The sequence below is a fragment of the Centropristis striata genome, chromosome 3, assembly GCF_030273125.1.
Source record: "Centropristis striata isolate RG_2023a ecotype Rhode Island chromosome 3, C.striata_1.0, whole genome shotgun sequence".
Taxonomy (NCBI): domain Eukaryota; kingdom Metazoa; phylum Chordata; class Actinopteri; order Perciformes; family Serranidae; genus Centropristis; species Centropristis striata.
The window spans coordinates 38,556,497-38,575,719 of NC_081519.1; the positions used below are offsets into that span (position 1 = coordinate 38,556,497).

General features: G+C 39.7%; 1 protein-coding gene across 1 annotated transcript in view; it reads left to right on the forward strand.

Annotated features, from left to right (window-relative positions):
- Positions 1–1,628: 1,628 nt before the first annotated feature.
- Positions 1,629–19,223, forward strand: part of ppp1r16b (protein phosphatase 1, regulatory subunit 16B) — a 124,063-nt gene continuing 106,468 nt past the window's right edge. The window contains exon 1 of the mRNA XM_059329733.1: positions 1,629–1,876. The gene's annotated coding sequence lies outside the window, so the exon portion shown is untranslated. The remainder of the gene's footprint in view (positions 1,877–19,223) is intronic.

The window sequence follows — 19,223 nt, forward strand, 5'->3', positions numbered from 1 at the left end:
GGACAGATCAAACGCCTCCGACAATAAAAAAGAAGGGGGTGTCCTGATCACTGCACGGATGATGCACAAATTTAAGGAATTTATTGGATATCATTTCACTGGAATTGTACAATTTAATGTAAAACATAAAAATTATGGATTGATTAATTGTTAAGCTCACAGGCCTGTACCTACTTACTATTAAGATTATTTTTGCACACAGTGAAACAGCGAACGAGTGAATTTGACCGCTGCATTTAACCCATCAAGTATAGGGGCCAGGCAGGAGAAAAAAAGAATGAGAGGGGGATTTTTTTTCTTCATTATGCAGTTCCAGAAAAAAGTCCAAATAATGAGAACAAAGTCACCTTTTAGTTTTCGGTAAAGTAGGAAAGATATTCACTGATTCATGTCAAAAAGTCATCAGAGGAACATTGTTTTCAGAGAAACGGCACGTCTATCTGAACAGTTAGGTAGACTGCAAGCTACAACCTGATTTTTCATAAATGTCCTAAAATGAGCAATAAGTACAATATTTAAGGGGGTAGTACTAAAATCCCCTTACACATACATGAGCTGTTCTTGGTAGTAGCTACCATATTGTGTTGGGAAAATTCAGCTTTTATGTAATTTATGTGATTTTTTAGACATATATTGTATTATTCATTCATTCATTATCTTTAACCGCTTATCCGCACTCAGGTCCCAGCTGACATTGGGCGAGAGGCGGGGTCCACCCTGGACAGGTCTCTAGACTATCACAGAGCTGACACATAGAGACAGACAATCACGCTCTATTTCAAACCAGCATGTTTTTGGACTGTTTTGAACCCATGCTGAAACTCCACACAGAAGGGCCACAGGCCGGAGTTGAACCAGCGACCCTCTTGCTGTGAGGCAAGAGTGCTATCCACTCTAATCCTCTTCTGTAGTGGGCAACATAGCCCTTAGGTACCTTCCTCAAAGGCACCTCAGTCCTTCCTCAGATTAAAACCAGCAGCCCTCCAGTCATAAGCCCGATCCTCTAACCCAGGGATGGGCAACTGGAGGCCCGGAGGCCACATACGGCCCGCACCCTGACTTGAAGTGGCCCTCAGTACAACTACATGCATTTGAGCATGAGAGTGCAGTGTAGAAATGCACAAAATTACTTCTTGCAATTAATGTTGGTCTGCTGTTCTGGTACTGATAAAATAAAAATCACAGTCAGTGGTTATTTTTTTATTTGCTTCAAACCTTTTTTATTCCTATTTATACTGTTAAACATACATTTGAGCATGAAATATGTTAAGTAACTGCACTGTAAACATATTTAAAATTGCAGTTTCATCATATCTGGTTAAGTGCACGGTCCTATATGTGGCCCTGTGGTAGTGTCGATGAAAAATTGTGGCCCCCTGCAGCATTTAAGTTGCCCATCCCTGCTCTAACCTCTAGGCCACCAGCTTCCCATGATGTTGAACTGTTCCTTTAAGTGAAATAAAAAAATGAATCTCATAAGAATTAAATCTCATCCAAATAAAAGTAAAACTTCTCTTCGTGGGGATGTTGGAGGCCCCTGGCGGTCTCAGGGGGGGCCCCACTTTGTGCACTCCTGCCATACACACACACACACACACACACACTCACACACACACACACACAGTGCTCTTCAGTCTCCTCCTCCCTCTCAGCCCCGCCCTCCAGGAGTGACTTGGTGTAGGAGAGAGAGAGAGAGAGAGAGAGAGAGAGAGAGACTCTGCAGACACACACTCACACAGAGTCACACACACTGAGAGCTTTTCTCCTCAGCCCTGCTGTGTCTTTACTAACGGGACAAGTTTAAACCTCCAGGATATCTCAGCCGGTTCTCCGCTTTCCCCCTCCTGTCCATGTGAACATCTCGACCCAGAGTGAGGTGAGTGCACTCATTTAGTTTTTTTTTTTCTTTTTTCATTTTTAGGTTGAGTCGCAACTAAACGAGGGGGGGGGGGGAAGAAGAAGAAGAAGGGGATTTTTCTCAGTAGAGGAGGAGGAAGCGGCAGGCTGGAGGAGGAGAGGCATGTCCGACTCCTGCTTGGCTCTTCTTGGAGCAGTTTTAGCTGGCTCACTTTACCGCCTTTCGAGGGTCACTAAACGCCTCAGTAACGTGTGATTAAACCGGTGAATAACCGTCGTTTCCGCCGCTGTGGCTTCAGCGACACGGTTTGAGATTAGCAGAGCGGCTTCAACATCCTCCCCGGGATGTGTCCATTACACCGCTGTAATGTTACACACATGGCTTTTCCACACTGCCGATATCTCTGCAGCGGATAGTTTGGACACAGTTTGAAAAGGCTGCAGAGGTTTACTTTATGGAAGTGCTGCTACTTTATGGTTCACTTTGCAGAAGTGAGGAGAGCTCACCAAAGGCTCTTCATGTTCATGTTTTGTAAACTTTTGAATGCAAACATAGATTGTGTGCACACCTGCAATTCATTTAGTTAACCCTCTGGAGTCCATCTATTTATTGAAAATACACATGTTTTATTTACAGTAATAACTTTATTATTATATGAGATGTAGACAAGCTGAGAAAGACAGTTGCAATCATAGGAGCTTTCACAGTGTGCCATTTATGTTTCTAACATTCTCATTAATGTTTCTACTAACTAAAGTGCTATTGTTGGCCAAAAAAAGAGAAAAATATCATAATCGAGCCACATACCTCATTTTGAGCCTACTGAAACAGCCTACTAACTCTAAATGAACCTCCCCATAATACTAATAGGTCATAATGTTCTGAATATACATAAGCTGAGAAGCAAAATATCTTTCAAGTACCATTTAAGAATGCACTATTTAGATTTGTGAGTAGGGAATGGACTGTATGAATGTAATAATGAATGTAATACTTGCGAATTTAATAACTTATTTGAATAATTTCTGATGATTTTTTAATGATGTCTACAGTGTTTCATTATTTTTACATTATCATTGTTAGATTATTACTATTTTTTTGACCCCAGGAAGACTAGCTCGTCTCATTTTAGTGACAGCTAGTGGGGATCCTTTTAACAATAAACAATAAACAATAATGAGCATTTATTAGTATGATTTTGTTAGAAGGCAGCCAGGACCCAAGTGTGAATGAGAGGCTGGACACCAAAAATATCTCAGGAGATTTGGAATTGAAGGAAAAACTCAAAACTAGACTTGATGTTGGCAAAATTCAGAGGTTAAGATGCCGAGCCTTAGACTTTATTACTCTATGGTGCACATTTTAGTTGACTAAAATGTAAAAATAACATAAAATGTAATGCCGTATATAAGCAACACATTTTTATAATTCAGGAATACAGCTGATTTGGGCCTACATCAACATCAATGAAAATTTAAATGTAAAGAGAATAGAAAATAAATTTCATTTGGTATAATAATTTTTTTTTGGTAACAGCCACAGGGAGCCACTGCAGATGGCCTGAAGAGCCACATGTGGCTCCAGAGCCGCAGGTTGCCTACCCCAGTTCTAGACCATTTATAAAATGTGAATTTTCTTTATACAATGAAAACTATTACTATTTTTAATTCATATGCAAAATAGACTGTTTTGCAGTTTTATTATTTATTATTTTTTCTGCTGTTTTTGTGTGTATAAATGGTAAAAAAAAAAAAAAAAGAAGGTACATTTCCATAGATACCTGTGTCTTTTGTTTGTATTTTTGGTTCCTGGCAGCTTTATACTTTGTTAATTAAAATAAAATGAAAAATCTGACTGACAGCCAAGTTTGTGTGGAGAAAAAGGAGCCATGCATGTGATGTAAGGACAGACTGGAAGATGCTAAACAGAGACAGAATACATAGGAAGTTGACAAATTTGAACCAAAATCTCCTGGACTTCAGAGGTTTAAGTAGCCCACCTGAAATAGGCTTGTAGGAGGCTGCTAACTTTTATTTTCACTCTCGATTCGCATATCGATACATTTTTTGATTATAATAAGTCAATTTGTAAATTTCATGCCATGGTTAACCGGACCAAATGAATTGCGTTTCGCGATATTTTCCCGATAATGATCGAAATATGCTCTTAAAAAGCCTCCAAAGCAGTCACGTTACCTTACATGTAGTTAAGAAACAAATATTTGTATTGCATAGTAGATAAGGGCACACAGTTTTTTTTGTTTTTTTAGTTTGGGATGCATAATGTTTGTACAACATCCAAGCTATTTTATTGCTATTTATGGCTGGAAAGACAGAGATCGCTCTGTGGTAATTAAAAATAAATCAGTATAGGACTGTACATTAGTGAGCTAGACAGCTTTTCGAATTACTCATATGAAGATATAACAATTATGTGGCAATACACCACAATCAACTTACTGTTTTTAATTGAGATCTGGGGTAAAAATCGTATATGGTCCCATCTATAACTGCTTATCATTCGACCAATTGACCAAACAAGATATTCGATTTCTGGTTAAATAACGACAGAAAATCCTCCCATTTGAGGAGCTTGAACCAGCAATTTGCTTGAAGGGCTTCACCTAACAATTCATTTGATTATCCATTAATCTGCTGATCATTTTCTTGATTAATCGTTCAGTCTATAAATGCTGAAAAGCTGAAAATTGTCCGTGACATTTTTTAGCACAAAGTAAAATATTTAAAGTCTTGTTTTGTCAGACCAAGAGTAAATAAAACCGAAACATGTTTGATTTATGATGATATAAAACAGAGAAGAGTGAGGAATTCTTCATGTGTAAATGACTTAAGATGATTATAATTATCAAAATGGTTGTTGTTTTATTTTCTGATAACCAATCACATCAGTTGTACAGTTCAATAGGGCTGTCCTCGTTTAAAGAAACTTCTTAGTTGACTAACACTCATGATTTTGTTGACTAGTTTGCTTTATCTCAATTTCCTACGCAAAACCTTGTATTACTAGAGAAATGCTCGTGGAAGATTCTTAAAAAATAACTAATTTAGCCTGAAAAAAGCTTTTAAATTGACGAAAGAAATCATAGTCGTCTAAGACCAAAAGGGCCGATTACTCGACTTACGACTAAGAGAGCCCTGCATTAATCATCTATGAGGTCCTTTGGTACCATGATGACATCATAGTCATCTCTCGTGTCACTGCCTCATGTTTGCACACTAAAGACTGAAAACATCCTCACTTTGTTAGTGTCACTTTGTGCCAGATGTACACTTTGTTAAGGTAGACGGTATCGCTGCCTGGCAGTGTTGGCCTTTTAAATGTTTGATGCGTGGAGACGTCCTGAGCGCTTTCTCCTGCTGTTCCTCTCAGCAGCTGCACCGGCTGTCAGCTCATGTTAGAGACGGCCTGTCGGAGAGAAAGAGAGAGAGAGAGAGAGAGAGAGAGAGAGAGACGGTACAATCTGCCTACATGCACACACACGTACTGTACATACAGTGGTGTGTCTGTGCATGTAAACATGCAAAATAACCTGCAGGTCTGTATCACAAACATGCATCCAGACTGTAATGTTAAGTTGTATTATCCTTGTGCTGTATGCACCATGCTTAGGGCTGAAATCGACCGTTAGAGGTTTATTTCTGCTTTGACATGTGATGCTCACAAGTGAAAGTCTGACACTGCAAAGAAGACACATGAAAACAAGTCATTTCAGAGGTTGGACGTTGCTGTTCATAGTTGACGTCTTCACCCTGAAGCTGCAGGGGTTTTCATGGTCTCTACACATGATAAGCAGCAGGAAGAGCTGCAGGGCACAGTGCAGAGGCGAGGCAAAGCATAGCGCAGGTTTACATCAGCACATGTCGTAGGTAGCAGGAAAACTTGGTGAAATTTCAAAAACCGAACAAAAACTGGTTTGGCAGGGAGGCAATTGACCTCCTTCAGAGAGGAAGAACATTCAAGATGGGTTTGGGTTAGTGCCAACAATGATCTTTAAATATTTAAAAAAAACACATTAGTTCGAACTATTAGAGGCTCTTTTTTGTGTGCATAAGAGGGCAAATCAACACAACGGCAGGTAACTACTTATATAGATATGTTTATGTTTAAATAAATATAACTCTTGAAAGAGCTAATTACCTACATACCACTGAATAAACAAATGAAATAATGGATAAAGATAAACCTTTATCACCCCACGATGGGGAAATTGCATCTCAAGTGAATAGGCAGAAAAAGCATCAGTTCGAGTTTTGTTCTTGTTTTTATTTAGTTTTCTGCTGTCTCTGTAAGGTGACCTTGAGTGATGTGTAAGGTGTCCATGAATGAAATACATTATTATAAACTAGGGTAGTGTAAAAAATATATATTTTATAATATAAAATGAACAAAGGGGAGAAAATACAAGTATAGAACAATATCAACAATAAAAATAGAGCTTAAAAACCACATGATATGGCGGATATAATGTAATATTGTGAGCATTTTTGCATATATATTGCACAGTAGTATGAGAAAATAGGGCTAAAGGTCTACTGTTGTCTACTACTGAAACTAATTTTAAAGACGATAAACCTTCCTTTCTCTTAGAATCACTGTTTAAAAGGCAGCTTGAAACAAGCGAGGAAAAGAAGTTGGTCACAGGTTTGTTTTTTCCTCGTCCTGGTGATCGACATGTTCTGTGTTGCAGGATAAGTGCAGACGCATGAGTTAGATTGGTTTAGGTTAGGTGGGTATTTGCATGTTGGACATGTTTTTATTCAGTGTTGGAACAGCACACACACACCATCACACCTGTCATAAACACACCTCTCTTTCTGTTGTGTTGTAGCTGATCAGAAACCTGTAGGCGGGTCCTCCAGCTCTGCCATTTAATTTCTGCTCACCATAGTGTTACATGTCAATCTGCTTATGGCGGACAGTTTCGGGGCTGAACTCACAAACTGTAATTTGCAAACTGTAGCCTGCGGTGGCCCAGGCCCACATAAGTTTTCTTATTCTAAAGTCTGTCAAGGTTATAAAACGTTCGACAGCCCTTGTTTTAATTCCAAATCTGCACACTGATTCATCTGCTTCTGCTATTTGTGTTACTTGACATCAGCCTGATTTGCAAATGTAGTTGCACATTGTCAACCTGATCATTGGAAGAATGATGCATCTATGTTTCATACTTTGCAACACCTATCACAAAAAACCCAACAAATATTGCTATGCTTCCTTTCCATTACTGTTCTGACACATTAGCGTTGCCTCCCTCCACATTACAGCCGACAGTTCCTCTGATATTCCAGACAATAAATCATTAGGCTGTATATAGTGTAATGGCAAAATTAGATTCCTCTGAGTGTCTGAGTGAGCCGTCTCAGATCTCTGAGGAGCCCCGCTGCTCTCCTCCAGTACTTCCCCTGCACTGATGAGCTGCCTCCGTAATATTTTCTCTGTAGTTTTGTACCCTAACTGATGTTTAATTATTCCGACACGGTGATTTGGCTGTTGCTCATAAAATATTGAAACAGAAGCAGCGCAGGAGGCACACTGAGAGACACCGGCTTCACTTCATCCTTAGATACGACTCGGGAGCGGAGCCGGGCGCCGCCTGTGACTGACATCAAAGCAAGTCAACGCAGAACCAGCACATAAGTTGTTTAATGACATTTCTGCTTAAATAAAATAGAATTTCCTTTTTTTTGTCTCCAGTCCTCACAGGAAGTCTCATGTTTGAATTGGAAATCTGTTCCTTGACCTCCTGCTGCTTAAGATGTCTTCCCTGAGCTGCGCCTGAAACCAGTGAGCTTGATTACTATCGAAAAGCGATTATACTAGATCAACGTTCTGATTACAGCTCCCAACCAGGCGCTGTCTGCTAATCTGCGGTCTTAATACTGAGACAGGCAAATCTCAGGGCAGCTATCAAGGCTACTTAGGGGGCCTTAAAGTCTGCCGCCCCATCTCTAGACCATTTAGTAATCAAGCTCATCAAAAAATACACACCTGTTAAATCTGTCCCTTCCTGGAATTTGAATTTTAAATATGTATGTTTGGCTTCAGAGTTATTGGTTGGTTACACAAAATAATCTTGTTTTAGTTGCAGACAAAGGGACACCAAATTGAAACTGGTGGGCACGGAAATTAATCCTACTCTTCAGATTTTGTTTTCTGGCTTTTGTAACTTAAGTGATCAGAGAACTTAATGGCGGATCCCCTGCTGATGCATGCTGGGATATTTGATTCTGAATCCCCCGTGTGACCCCTCGCTGAGAGGATAAAACCACAAACATCATCGTTTTGTAGAGAAGAGCTTTAGCATCATGTCATCCCAATCCATCAGCGCTCCTCGCTTGTGTGGCTCTTAATTTGCAGACGCTCACTCTCCAGTTAAAACCACCTAACTCCACATTTGATTATTTTTAAGTTTTCAGATGAATTGAAGAATTAAGCGGTTCCTTAATGGCTCCAGACAGTCCTCTTGTTATCTTGACTTAATCATTCCAGCATTTATAACTTATCTAAAGTGTATAGAAGTACAATGTTATATCTCAAACAGATAAGTCAATATAAGACTGAAATTAGATAATTTGAGTGGTCTCGCTCGGGAAAGTGAATTATGGAGTTCAGCCTTAGTGGATTTTAATGTGCAGATTTGTTGCCTGGAAACCAGACGAATCGGCTGTGTGCGAGTTTTATTTTGCTCTGGCAGATATGTCTGATCCTTCTCCCATTCAGACAGATTTCAATCCCAGCTGTTTATCTACAATGACTGATCAGATCATCGATTAATCATCACTCCAACTTGCCTGTTTCGCTTAACATTTGTCACACATCTGGCTGCCGACTGGCTTTCGGTGTATCCAGAGGCGTTTTGGTCTGCACCCGTTGATGAGGCCCACTCGAAATCAAAAATGAACTTAGAGGTTTCAGACTAATATGCATATTTTAATTAGTCTGGCGATGCTGCAGGCTAGCACTGCTGACCAATTACTGTAAAAGCAACATGAAACCAAGTCAAAACTTTCTAGGATCATCAGTCATAAAATAAAGCAAATAAGGGACATCACCAAGTCCCTGTAATAAAATTTAGAGCTTATACAATCACTCAACAGACTGGATAATCAGAAAAATAATCTGCAATTATTGTTACTATCAATTATGAATAGAATATAGATCAATAGAATTATTTTTCTTTCATGTTTCTGTTTCATATCATCGTAAAGTGAATATCTTCAGGTTTTGGGCTGTTGGTCGGACACAACTAGACATTTGCAGCCTTCACCTCAGGTTTCTGGAGAATGTTTCACAATATCCCCACATTATTCACCAAATGATTTATCAACAACAATCTTTAATCAAATCCCTAAAGCTACTCTGTTAGACGTAAAACAACTCTCATTACACACAACTCCTCACACCCGTCCCATTACTCATTGAACTCTTCCTAATGAATGAATGGGTTTTGCTTTGCCACTTTCTGGCTTGACCTCACACATTGACATACAGTGTTTGCAAACCTCATTACACTATAACAGAAACAAAATGTTTAAGCTTAATACAGCTGTTTTTTTAATCTTATTAAACCCATTGGAGTTTTAGGCTATTGTCCATTTTCTAACCCTTTTCTTTCTGCCTGTAAATACAGCTTAAAAATCTTTACCATGCCATGTTGATATCATATGTTTCAGCACCTATATGACCTAATAATTACTTTTTCACTTTGACTTACTGGATCAACATTATGAACACGAAAAAACATACAAAAAAACATAAAAACAGATTTTGAAATTGTTTTTTTACTTTCAAAAATACAGAATCATGCTCAATGAAGATTTTTAAATGTTGCACGTGTGAACACAGCTTGCAAATATAACGTATTAGAGGAGAACATCTAGTTCTATATTTTTTACCCAATATATTCAACCTTATGTTGTTTTTTCTTGGCCTATCATCACTGAACAAAAACTGCCAGTAGTTTGACAACAGGGCTCGACGTTTCTTTGTTTTTATGTCATGACAAAAGTCATGTGATGTGATCATGTTGGCGTGACCAGCGACTCTAGACGGTTAAAGTTTATATTTTGGAGCAACCTGTTGTTCACTCTTGTATAAATCTATGTTTCTGCATTCTGACACAGAGTTATTTTAGCTAAATCAACAGTAAATCACATGTCTTTATAGGCTCTCATGCATATAAAATGTCCTTTTAATACCTCATTGTGTTTTTACATCCCTTTTCTCACCCTGTGTTGTCTTTGTAGCTTATTGCATGTTTCTGTGTCAGAGCCCAACATCTCATGCAGCCTGTGTGTGTATAGCCGCAGACCCACCAATCGGAGTCACTGAAGTGTTGTGAACAGGAAGTGAGCTCAGAGGGTTTGTGGCCTGCACCCTGTGTTCAGGAAGGCGTTTGACCCAGGGGGGCATTGTGAAGGTTTTTTCCTCACATTGTTGTGGAAAGCACAGGAGCACGCCTCTTCGGTCTAGTTTGTATTCAGCACATGGTTACTCCTGAAAAATCTTGCATGGATTTTCCACCGTCTTATCCAAGTTATTTTTATAATGTATCGAAATATGAAATGATTTTTTCTACTCTTGTGAAAAAAAAACACAGGGCTTTCAGACGGTCTAAAAATAGTCCCTACAGATTCATGCTTTCATTCTGCTCTCCTGATGAGCAAAATGCCTCTTAGATTAGACGAACACAGCTGTTGAACTTCAAAGGCGAAATTCAGCCAACATTGAAAGTGTTGTTGAAATAGTCCCTGCATGTGTGTGTGAGTGTGTGTGTGTGCTTGTATGCTTTTTGAAGGCAGTTTTTATGAATTCTCTCTCTGCTGTTTGAGATGGGCCTTTAATGTCTGGTTTGCTCTGTCTTCCATCTCTGTCTGCGCTCGACAGTCATTGGTCTAAAATTGACTGCACACTCTGGTGCTTGGTTGTACCTGGTAGTGCCAAGGCTGCAGTTGAGTGCTGTGTGTGTGTGTGTGTGTGTGTGTGTGTGTGTCAGTCAATATAGTCTGTGGTTTGTGCCCTTGGTGTATGTCGTGTCTTCTCTGTAAGCCTCCGGTGTGTGTGCACGAGTGTCATTTTTTGCCCTTTTTTGACTGTGCTTTAGAAAACCCTCAATACACACACACACACACACACACACACACACACACACATTCCTGCTCACACGCATACCATGCTCAGTTAACCACTAATGTTTTTTGCCATTAAGGTTTTAAGGCTTTTTAAACTGGTGAGAACTGATGCTCCTTCAGCTCTGATTTTTTTAAAGTGCAGGGTTCCTTCGAAGTGGGAACAGCTGTATCTGTTTAAATAGTGATGAGTGAGCACAAGTTTGTCTGAAAGCTTACTTTTAGGACGAGACTGAATGCAAGTGAAGGTGTATTAGTGTCTAGACATGATGCTGCAGTATTAACTGATCAGCATTCATCTAAAGACGAAGCAGGTAGCTCAGATCTGCTGCAGATATGTGGCTTTCTGTTGCACCAGCTCTGATATAATGACATGATCAGTTTTCTACTCAAGTCCCTGCTGTTTCAGGCCAGGTTTCTAATTACTTCCACTAAGGAAGTTAAGTTTTTTTCCTGTCCTGTTTGTTTGTCAGCAGGATGTCTTAAAGATCACGTTGACAGGTTGCAAAGAATTCAGTGAAGAACTTTTTTTTAAATGTGGCTCTACTTTCTCTTTTAAAAGGATTTCCTAAAATGTGACCTACGGCTTTGTTGAGCATGTTTTCTATTTAATCAAGAACTACTGCAAGAACTCAGATTAAATAGATCTGGTGTATTTATCCTGTGGTTATCCAGTAGGGGTGTAACAGCTCAGAAACCGAGACTGGAAAGTATAAAAAGTGTTCTTAAAAATGATTGTCTCCCATCTCATTCCCTTTTTAACTTGATATTGACTATGTTATGGCTGAATGTTTTTACTGTTTATGAACTATGTGCAATGTTACTGACTTTGAATCTTGCAAGCATGTTGTTAGCTTTCTGGCTAACAGCTGGGCCAAAGGGTCTCGTGAGCTGAGCAGACTAGAAAGGATCTGCTTTGGTCGGCTCATAGCAAAGGTTTGTCTGTGCACCATCTCTGTTATTGTTTACATTTCACCATCAGCTGCAGCGGACATAGCATGTGAAAACGCCCACTCCTTCAATGCTGAACTATAGACTCCAAGCTTTATGTGAATTTTCCCCTGGGACTGAAAAAGCGTCTGTTCATTCTACAGAGAGGAAAGAATGTGCAACTATTGTCTTGATAAGGGACAATGTGACACATGTTATAGGTTATTTGTTTAGAATCAGTTAACAGCAATGTGTAGACATGTAGTCTTTATTCAGGCAATTAATGTGATTTATGCTATTATAAATTTAATCTACCTAATCTACATTTTCTTGAAGTAGATTTAATTAAACCCTGACATTTTTTCCCCCTGTCTTTTCTTATTTATGAAAACAAAGTACCAATCTGTGCATTTGGAGCAGCAGTACATTTCTTTTATACAGTAAGTGACAGCGTATTGATGCAAACCCAAATTTGAATAAACATCGAAAAGATAATCTGGCAGAAAATCAGCAACAATCTGGATCCCAGTATTGACTGAGAACCACTATTTTAATTTGACCTTTTATGTTGTTTCCTCGATTAATTCAAACAACTGGAGATAATTTGGAAATGTCAAATGCTGTCTTCTCACTAGGTTTGTTGATATACACAGGAGTGTCACTAATCCTGCTCGTCTGGCTTTACATTTGTTTAATATTGTTTCAATCTTTGACAATATTGAGCCGGTTAGCGGATCGGTGTCGAGATGAATGAGGCAAGCATAGAACTCCCCAAAAAAGAGAGATAATATTGTGTTCCGTTAAGATGTTAGTCACATTGCTACAACTTACTAGCCTGGGTATACCCAGACTGCCTTGCGCGCTCGAATTTGATTTCGAACCTCCAGGCCGTCTGGAAACCAAGCGATTATCTTAGCCCTGTTTTAGGGATCCAATCACAGAGCGGGGAGGGACGGTGAGACGATGACGCGTACTACTCGGCACTTGGAAGCTTTCCGGATCCAACATGGCTGCTGCGGACGCGAAACTCTCTTTAGCTGTAGATGGTGTTTTAAATAGTTTAGAGCGAAAGTTGAAAGGCGAAAGGTCTCTCAGCAGCTCCGCTGTCCCCCGGCTCGTAGCGAGATCACCGGTAGCGGGGCTATTAGCGCCGCACGGGCGGTTTCTGCGGCTCGTTGCGCCGAGCCGGTGAGACCGCCGGTCACCGCCGGTGATCTCGCTCCGAATCGGGGGACAGCGGAGCCGCCAGAGACCCGCAGCAGCTTGTTTATTGCCCATAAAATCAGTGGATGTGTGTGGCTGAATGACATGAGGGGGAATAAAGCGTGAAAATAAATAATCTTGCAGAAAGCGAGAACTGGAGAAGCAAAGCAGCAGCAACACTCTCTCACAGACACACACACAACAAACATCCATCTCTGTTGCTCTACTACGTCATCTGGTATAACTGATCTGATTGGCTAAGAGCTACCTACAGACGCTTTGATAGACATTCTAAGCGTCCAATAAACGGCTCCGGAGGATCGTAAACCACACCTCCTCTACGGAGAAATACATTGTAGGTGTCCAGACCTAATCTCCAATGAGATTTGGTCTGGTGTTAGCCAGGCTAACAACTTACAGTGTTGTACATGATTTCTACCATTGGGGTTTGGATTTCATTCTGCTTACACACTAACAATACCGCAGTTTAACTGATCTTCAATACAGTTTCTTTATGAAGAAAGTGCTCATATATTAGGACTAACTGTCCCTGATTCGAACTAAAGTAGCAGTTTGTGTGCTACTTTAGTGTGCTTTCACAGCTGTAGGTCCGTTCTTTGGTCCAGACCAAGGGGGAAAAGAATGATACATTGTTGAATTTTAATTCTGGTCTACTTCCTGCTCACACTGACTTTCAACAAGCAAACAAAGAAGAGTAAACATGAAGTTGGACAGGTTTTGCGATTGTCATCCTGCATCATCAGGACGCATGTGAGGAAATCAAACTCTGGTGACTGACAGGAGTTAATGTAGCACTTTGATGCTTTAGATTTGTACATGTTCAAACAACTGATTATGAACATTATTAGTATTATTAGACTGTAAATGAATGATTAACTAGCAACACGGTAATGATTAAGAAAATATTACTGTGGGATTGCTGTCACACACTTCTAACTGACAAATATATAGAGGCGGATAGCACAGCAGTTATAACAGCTTTTGACTTATACATCAATGTACTGTTCTCATCTGAGTTATGAAACAGTCAGCTAAACTCATCTCTCCAAAAATCTCCTCCAATGATCAGGCAGTGTGAAGTACTTGTCAGGATTTTAGTGAAGAAAAGGTAAAACTGAAAATAAACAAATAATACAGACAATATTAACCATGTGCATAAGTCAAATATAACTTACAACATGTTAAATCATCCTAAACAGATATACAAATACAAATAAACATACTCACTTGCAATGGCACAACAATAAAAGAAGGATGAAGATTATTGCTCTTCCGGATAACAAACAGGACTCCTCGAACCGTAAGGAGTCACCAAAATAAAAGTCACCTCTTAAAAGTTTTTCAATTTCTCCTAACTGTTACATGACAATCAAGGAAAATAACCATGTTGACGTGTGTGTGTGTGTGTGTGTGTGTGTGTGTGTGTGTGTGTGTTATCTTGTGCTACCAAATGATTTGCATTAATGGGCACGGCATTATACAGATCAATTATAAGATTGCTTCCTGAACAGATTTTACAATCAGCAAATGGATTTATTAGTAGTTCAGCTTTTTTAATGTGTTGCTAAAATTACATATTTGCTGTCATGAAGTTCTGTGCTTGTTTGCTTTCTCACCTCTAACAAACCACACAGATACCTGCCTGTTTTAAAAAAAAAAAGTGGTTTAGGTTGTTTGATTCACACCATTGGCAGATTTCACTCCAACCCAGAATAATTGAGATGGGCCTTATGGGAGTTAATCTTAAAGAACTAAACAGATTAGATATGAAAGCACCCTCAGTAATCACTGTATTTGTTGACGGACGACGGTCACTTTTTTATTCAAACATCCTTTTTTTTGTTGAACTGGGAGCAACAACAGATAATGGCGATCAGCTGTTCTCTCGTCTGTCTTGGCTTCTCTGGAACAAACAAACACTGACAGATCATTGTTCTTTAGTAGTAAAATGAGACTCGGCGTGTATAGCTGTTGCTCAGTACGCAGTTACTGGGACAGTGCAGGCTCGCTGTGCACCCATCTTGGTCTGGTAGCGGATTAGAAGTGACACTTACTGCAGGCTGGCTGAGTCTAAGCCTTGTTTACTCTGGCTGGGTCTTAGCCTTGGACTCAAACCATCATTAGGCAGTGAAATGACTCAACAGTGGGACAGCGCTCCAGACAGGGAGAGCGAGAGAGAGGAGACTAAAGAGGGGGAAAAAAAAGAGTAGGAGGAACAATTCAAGAACATAAAAAAACAAAAAGATATTCCTGAATTTGCGTGAGATAGAGTGAACCGGATGACTTCAGCAGAGGGGGGGTAGCTGGAACCTGGAGGCCAGGGCGTGCTGTGGTCAAACCCTTTTATAAATAAACAGACAGATTGGTCTAAAATAAACATGAATCGGTCATGTCAGTGTGGAGCAGATGGACGAATAACCCCACCCAGGACCTGGACAGGACAGCAGGCCTTAAACACGGGCTGCTGTTGTGCACGGTGGCTGCAGGCCAGATTTTTTCCTGCACTGTGATTGAGGCCTTTTGCAAAACAATCTATGCAAGAAAATCTGCAGAAAACAAGCAGCCAACAACATTGTTGTCCAATTCAAAGCTGGCTTGCAGTAAGGAGATCAGTGTTGTGTCTCTTCAGGAAGGGTTGGGAACCCTGGGCGGAGGGTCTGAATCGCTTTTGAAAGCTATAAACGTAGTCGTCTCGCAGCCACATCAGACCTCCTCTGCTGCTGATGTAACAGAAAGCAATAGGCTCGTGTTGGGCAGGTGAAATAAAAGCTGTGCATTTATTATAAAAAAAGAAGCATCTCAAGGAATAAAAGGAGCCATCACACAATAACGGAGATGACAAGTAAATAGAGGCTTTAGACTCGCATTACAACAAAGCAGAGTAAGAAGAATAAGGCTTTTTTTTTTTGGGATATGGCATGAATCTTTACTGCAGAGTGCCTGCCGGTGAGAAGAGGTGAATAATTATTCCTTCAAAGTTACCCTAATGGACTGTAAGAGAGGAATACAGATGACCGAGTCGAGATGAGAAGACTTAAGCTGCTTACACAGGGAACCTGCAGCATTTCTGGCTAAATTATCTGCCAAAGGAGGTTCACAATAGTTCAGGAGTTCGCACATCGGTCTTCTACTGTATATGGAAAAAGTCTGCGTTATGTCTTAATGTCCGTGTTGAACAGATGATGTAATGTGTGTGCAAGATATGGTATGTGGCTTGTGAGACAAGGTAATGCAAGATGTTAAAAGATGTGGTTAAAAGGCTGGTTTTTGCACACAATACCAATATTATCAAACTTCAATTTAACACTAGTATAAAAACATATTCCATAGCCCTTTTGATACCATGGCAAAAAGAAAAAAGGTTCTAAGAACACAAAAAGGATTCAGTGCTGGTACAGAAAACACACAGTTGATTTTCTTTTAATCTGTGCAGCCTTTGGTTGAAAATGTTGTCATTGATCTGTTTTTTAGCTTTTGATACTATTGAATGCGAAGATCATAACATTTCACACTTTTATATTGTAAAAGTAGCAAAGTTTTGACACTTTTGACAACCAAAACAATGCATGACATAATATATAAAAATGCTTGCAAATGTTTTATGAAGAAGAAAAATGCATTTGGCACTTTAATGATTAGTCCATTAATTGATGTGTATTGGCAGAAATCTGCAACTATTTTCATAATTGATAAATAGTTAAAAAGAGCAACCATTCTCTGTTTCTGCCTCTCAAATGTGTATATTTCCTGAGTCTTCTGTGATATAGAAGACAGCAAGCAAACTCCTCAGGGAATCGTTTTTATCTCTTTTTATTGGCCCGCTTGCTCTTCATCAAACCATTATGCAGGAAACCGTCACTTTGTGCATGATTTGCCTCTCGCCAGAGAGCTGTGGAGGAAGATTGCTGGTAATCTCAGTAGTTCTTGCTACAGCGACTTGCATAAAAAAAAATTGCAGCTCCCGTTTGAAGAAAACCTGGAAATAAAACACTCGTAGGTTAAGGTTCGAGAGGGAAAGAGGCTGAGAATCACCAACATGTCACCTCACTTGACAGGTTTGCCTCTACTGATAGTAACAGGACGATTATCTGTTTGGTCATCTTGGCTTTGAGCGTTCGTTTTACTTGTTGTCTAGTTTTTGAGGTGAAATCTCAGACTCATGTCCCTTTTGATCTCCTTTTGGTACGTTGCATGCTAAAATGCAAGCACTGCTCAGCATACAAGTTGAACCAATTTTAAAGGCTTCTACGAGAAACCTCAGTCTACACTGGCAAAGATAAACAAGAAGCTTACGAGGTGTACGGAAAGAGTGCTTTAAATCCTTCAGTTTACACACTGTCTGCTGGGTAATCTGAGGCTTCAGCCTCTCTCTGACCTGCTGATGACACTGTGGCTGCCTGTGCAGGGATGGAAAATGTTTCTGTATATGTAATGTTGCAACGTTTCTGCACCAGTTGACATAGTTTGTGTCTCTGCTACAAATAGAAGATCTAGTGGTAAAATGATTTGCATACTTTTCTTTGCTTTATACTAAGCAAAGAAAAGTATGCAAGTCTTTAACCTTTTGTTTAGTTTTTGTTGCTGTAACTTTTAGAGACTTACAATTAGTGGTGAGGAACTACTTACTTTCTATTCCCATTATTTTCTCATTTGGAACTTTCTTAGGCTACAAACAAAAGCAACGGCCTCACATGAAACAACCCTCCAGTTCGAACCAAAAGACTGAAAACAGTCAAACTAAAATTCTTACGAAATGAAAGATTTAAGATTCCTTCAAGTGTCAGTGTTTAACAATACGCCTTCTCCTGCTCTGTATTTTCAACTTCACTCTGTCCAAATTAAATCACTTGCAGGCAGGATGTATTATAAGAACTGGACACCCCACCCAAAGATGGTGCCTACTCACTCCAATGAGAATTGCTTGCCTTGTGCATTTGCTAATAAAGTTTTCTTGGTGTACTTCTGCGTTATGCAGCCCACTTAATATCTGCAGTAGTGTCTCTCCCGTTGGCCCGCCCACAAGTTCCTGCTGGGCCCATGGACTTTGCATTATCATGATGTCACCGATGTTTAAATCACTTTTCTCAGCTCTGCAAAGTTTTACAAACATAAAACCTTTTAACGATCAAAAATTCACAATAGAAAGAGTCATAATTTGCGGTTCTTGCAGTTCGAGTTGTCCTCCAAAAAGTTTTACAGATGTCTATTTTACTATTGTGGTCTCTGGGTAAAAGGCTATTTTTGGCTGCCATACCATGAGTGGCCACTGGGCAAAATTGGCTGCAAGCCTCAGTGGCACTGCCCCATCCAGTTCTTATTGTACATCCATGCTTGCAGGTAGCTCGGTTCACCAGATCATTAAAGCCACGTATAGTACAGAGAATAGCTACAGTGACAGAAACAGTATTGCCAAATCTCTACTGGTGGAAACATTTCTACTGTAGCATGATATATACCATCTATCAGCCAACCCCACCTACTATATGCTCACAGAATTGGCATTTGTCTTCCCACAGGCAGCACAAAAATGCATTTGTAGTTTAGGATGGTTTCTGTCAAACCTTTTCTGAAGAGCAGTACAAAAGTTGAACTATACTACACTGCTAAACAAAGACAATTACCGACATGCTTACTCATATGTAAACATGTAATGTTACTGGTTGAGCTTAAGCTGTGTGGCTTTCTGGGTGGTGTTTCTGTCCTTCCTGACATCATTTTCATTTTAGGCAGATGGAATATTGTGAGTCGAATATGAATCCGTTTGAAGTAAGAACTGGAGGGAAAAATGCAACCTCTGAATCCAATATGAATGCACAAGAACCTACAGAGAGCATACAAAGTGTTTTTGTTGCAGTTTGCTCTCCCTCATTGTACAGCTTCATTCTCATTCACACCACAACAATGACGCTGTCGCAGCATGTCTCAGTATTTCAGACAGGGCAGATTGTTTGTCCATGGAGATGTTTTAAATATGTCATTTTTTTCCAATTACAATCTAATTTAACTCCCTTTCTGAAGTTTTAAAACCATTAAAACATTTTGTTCCTCCATGATTCAGCTGC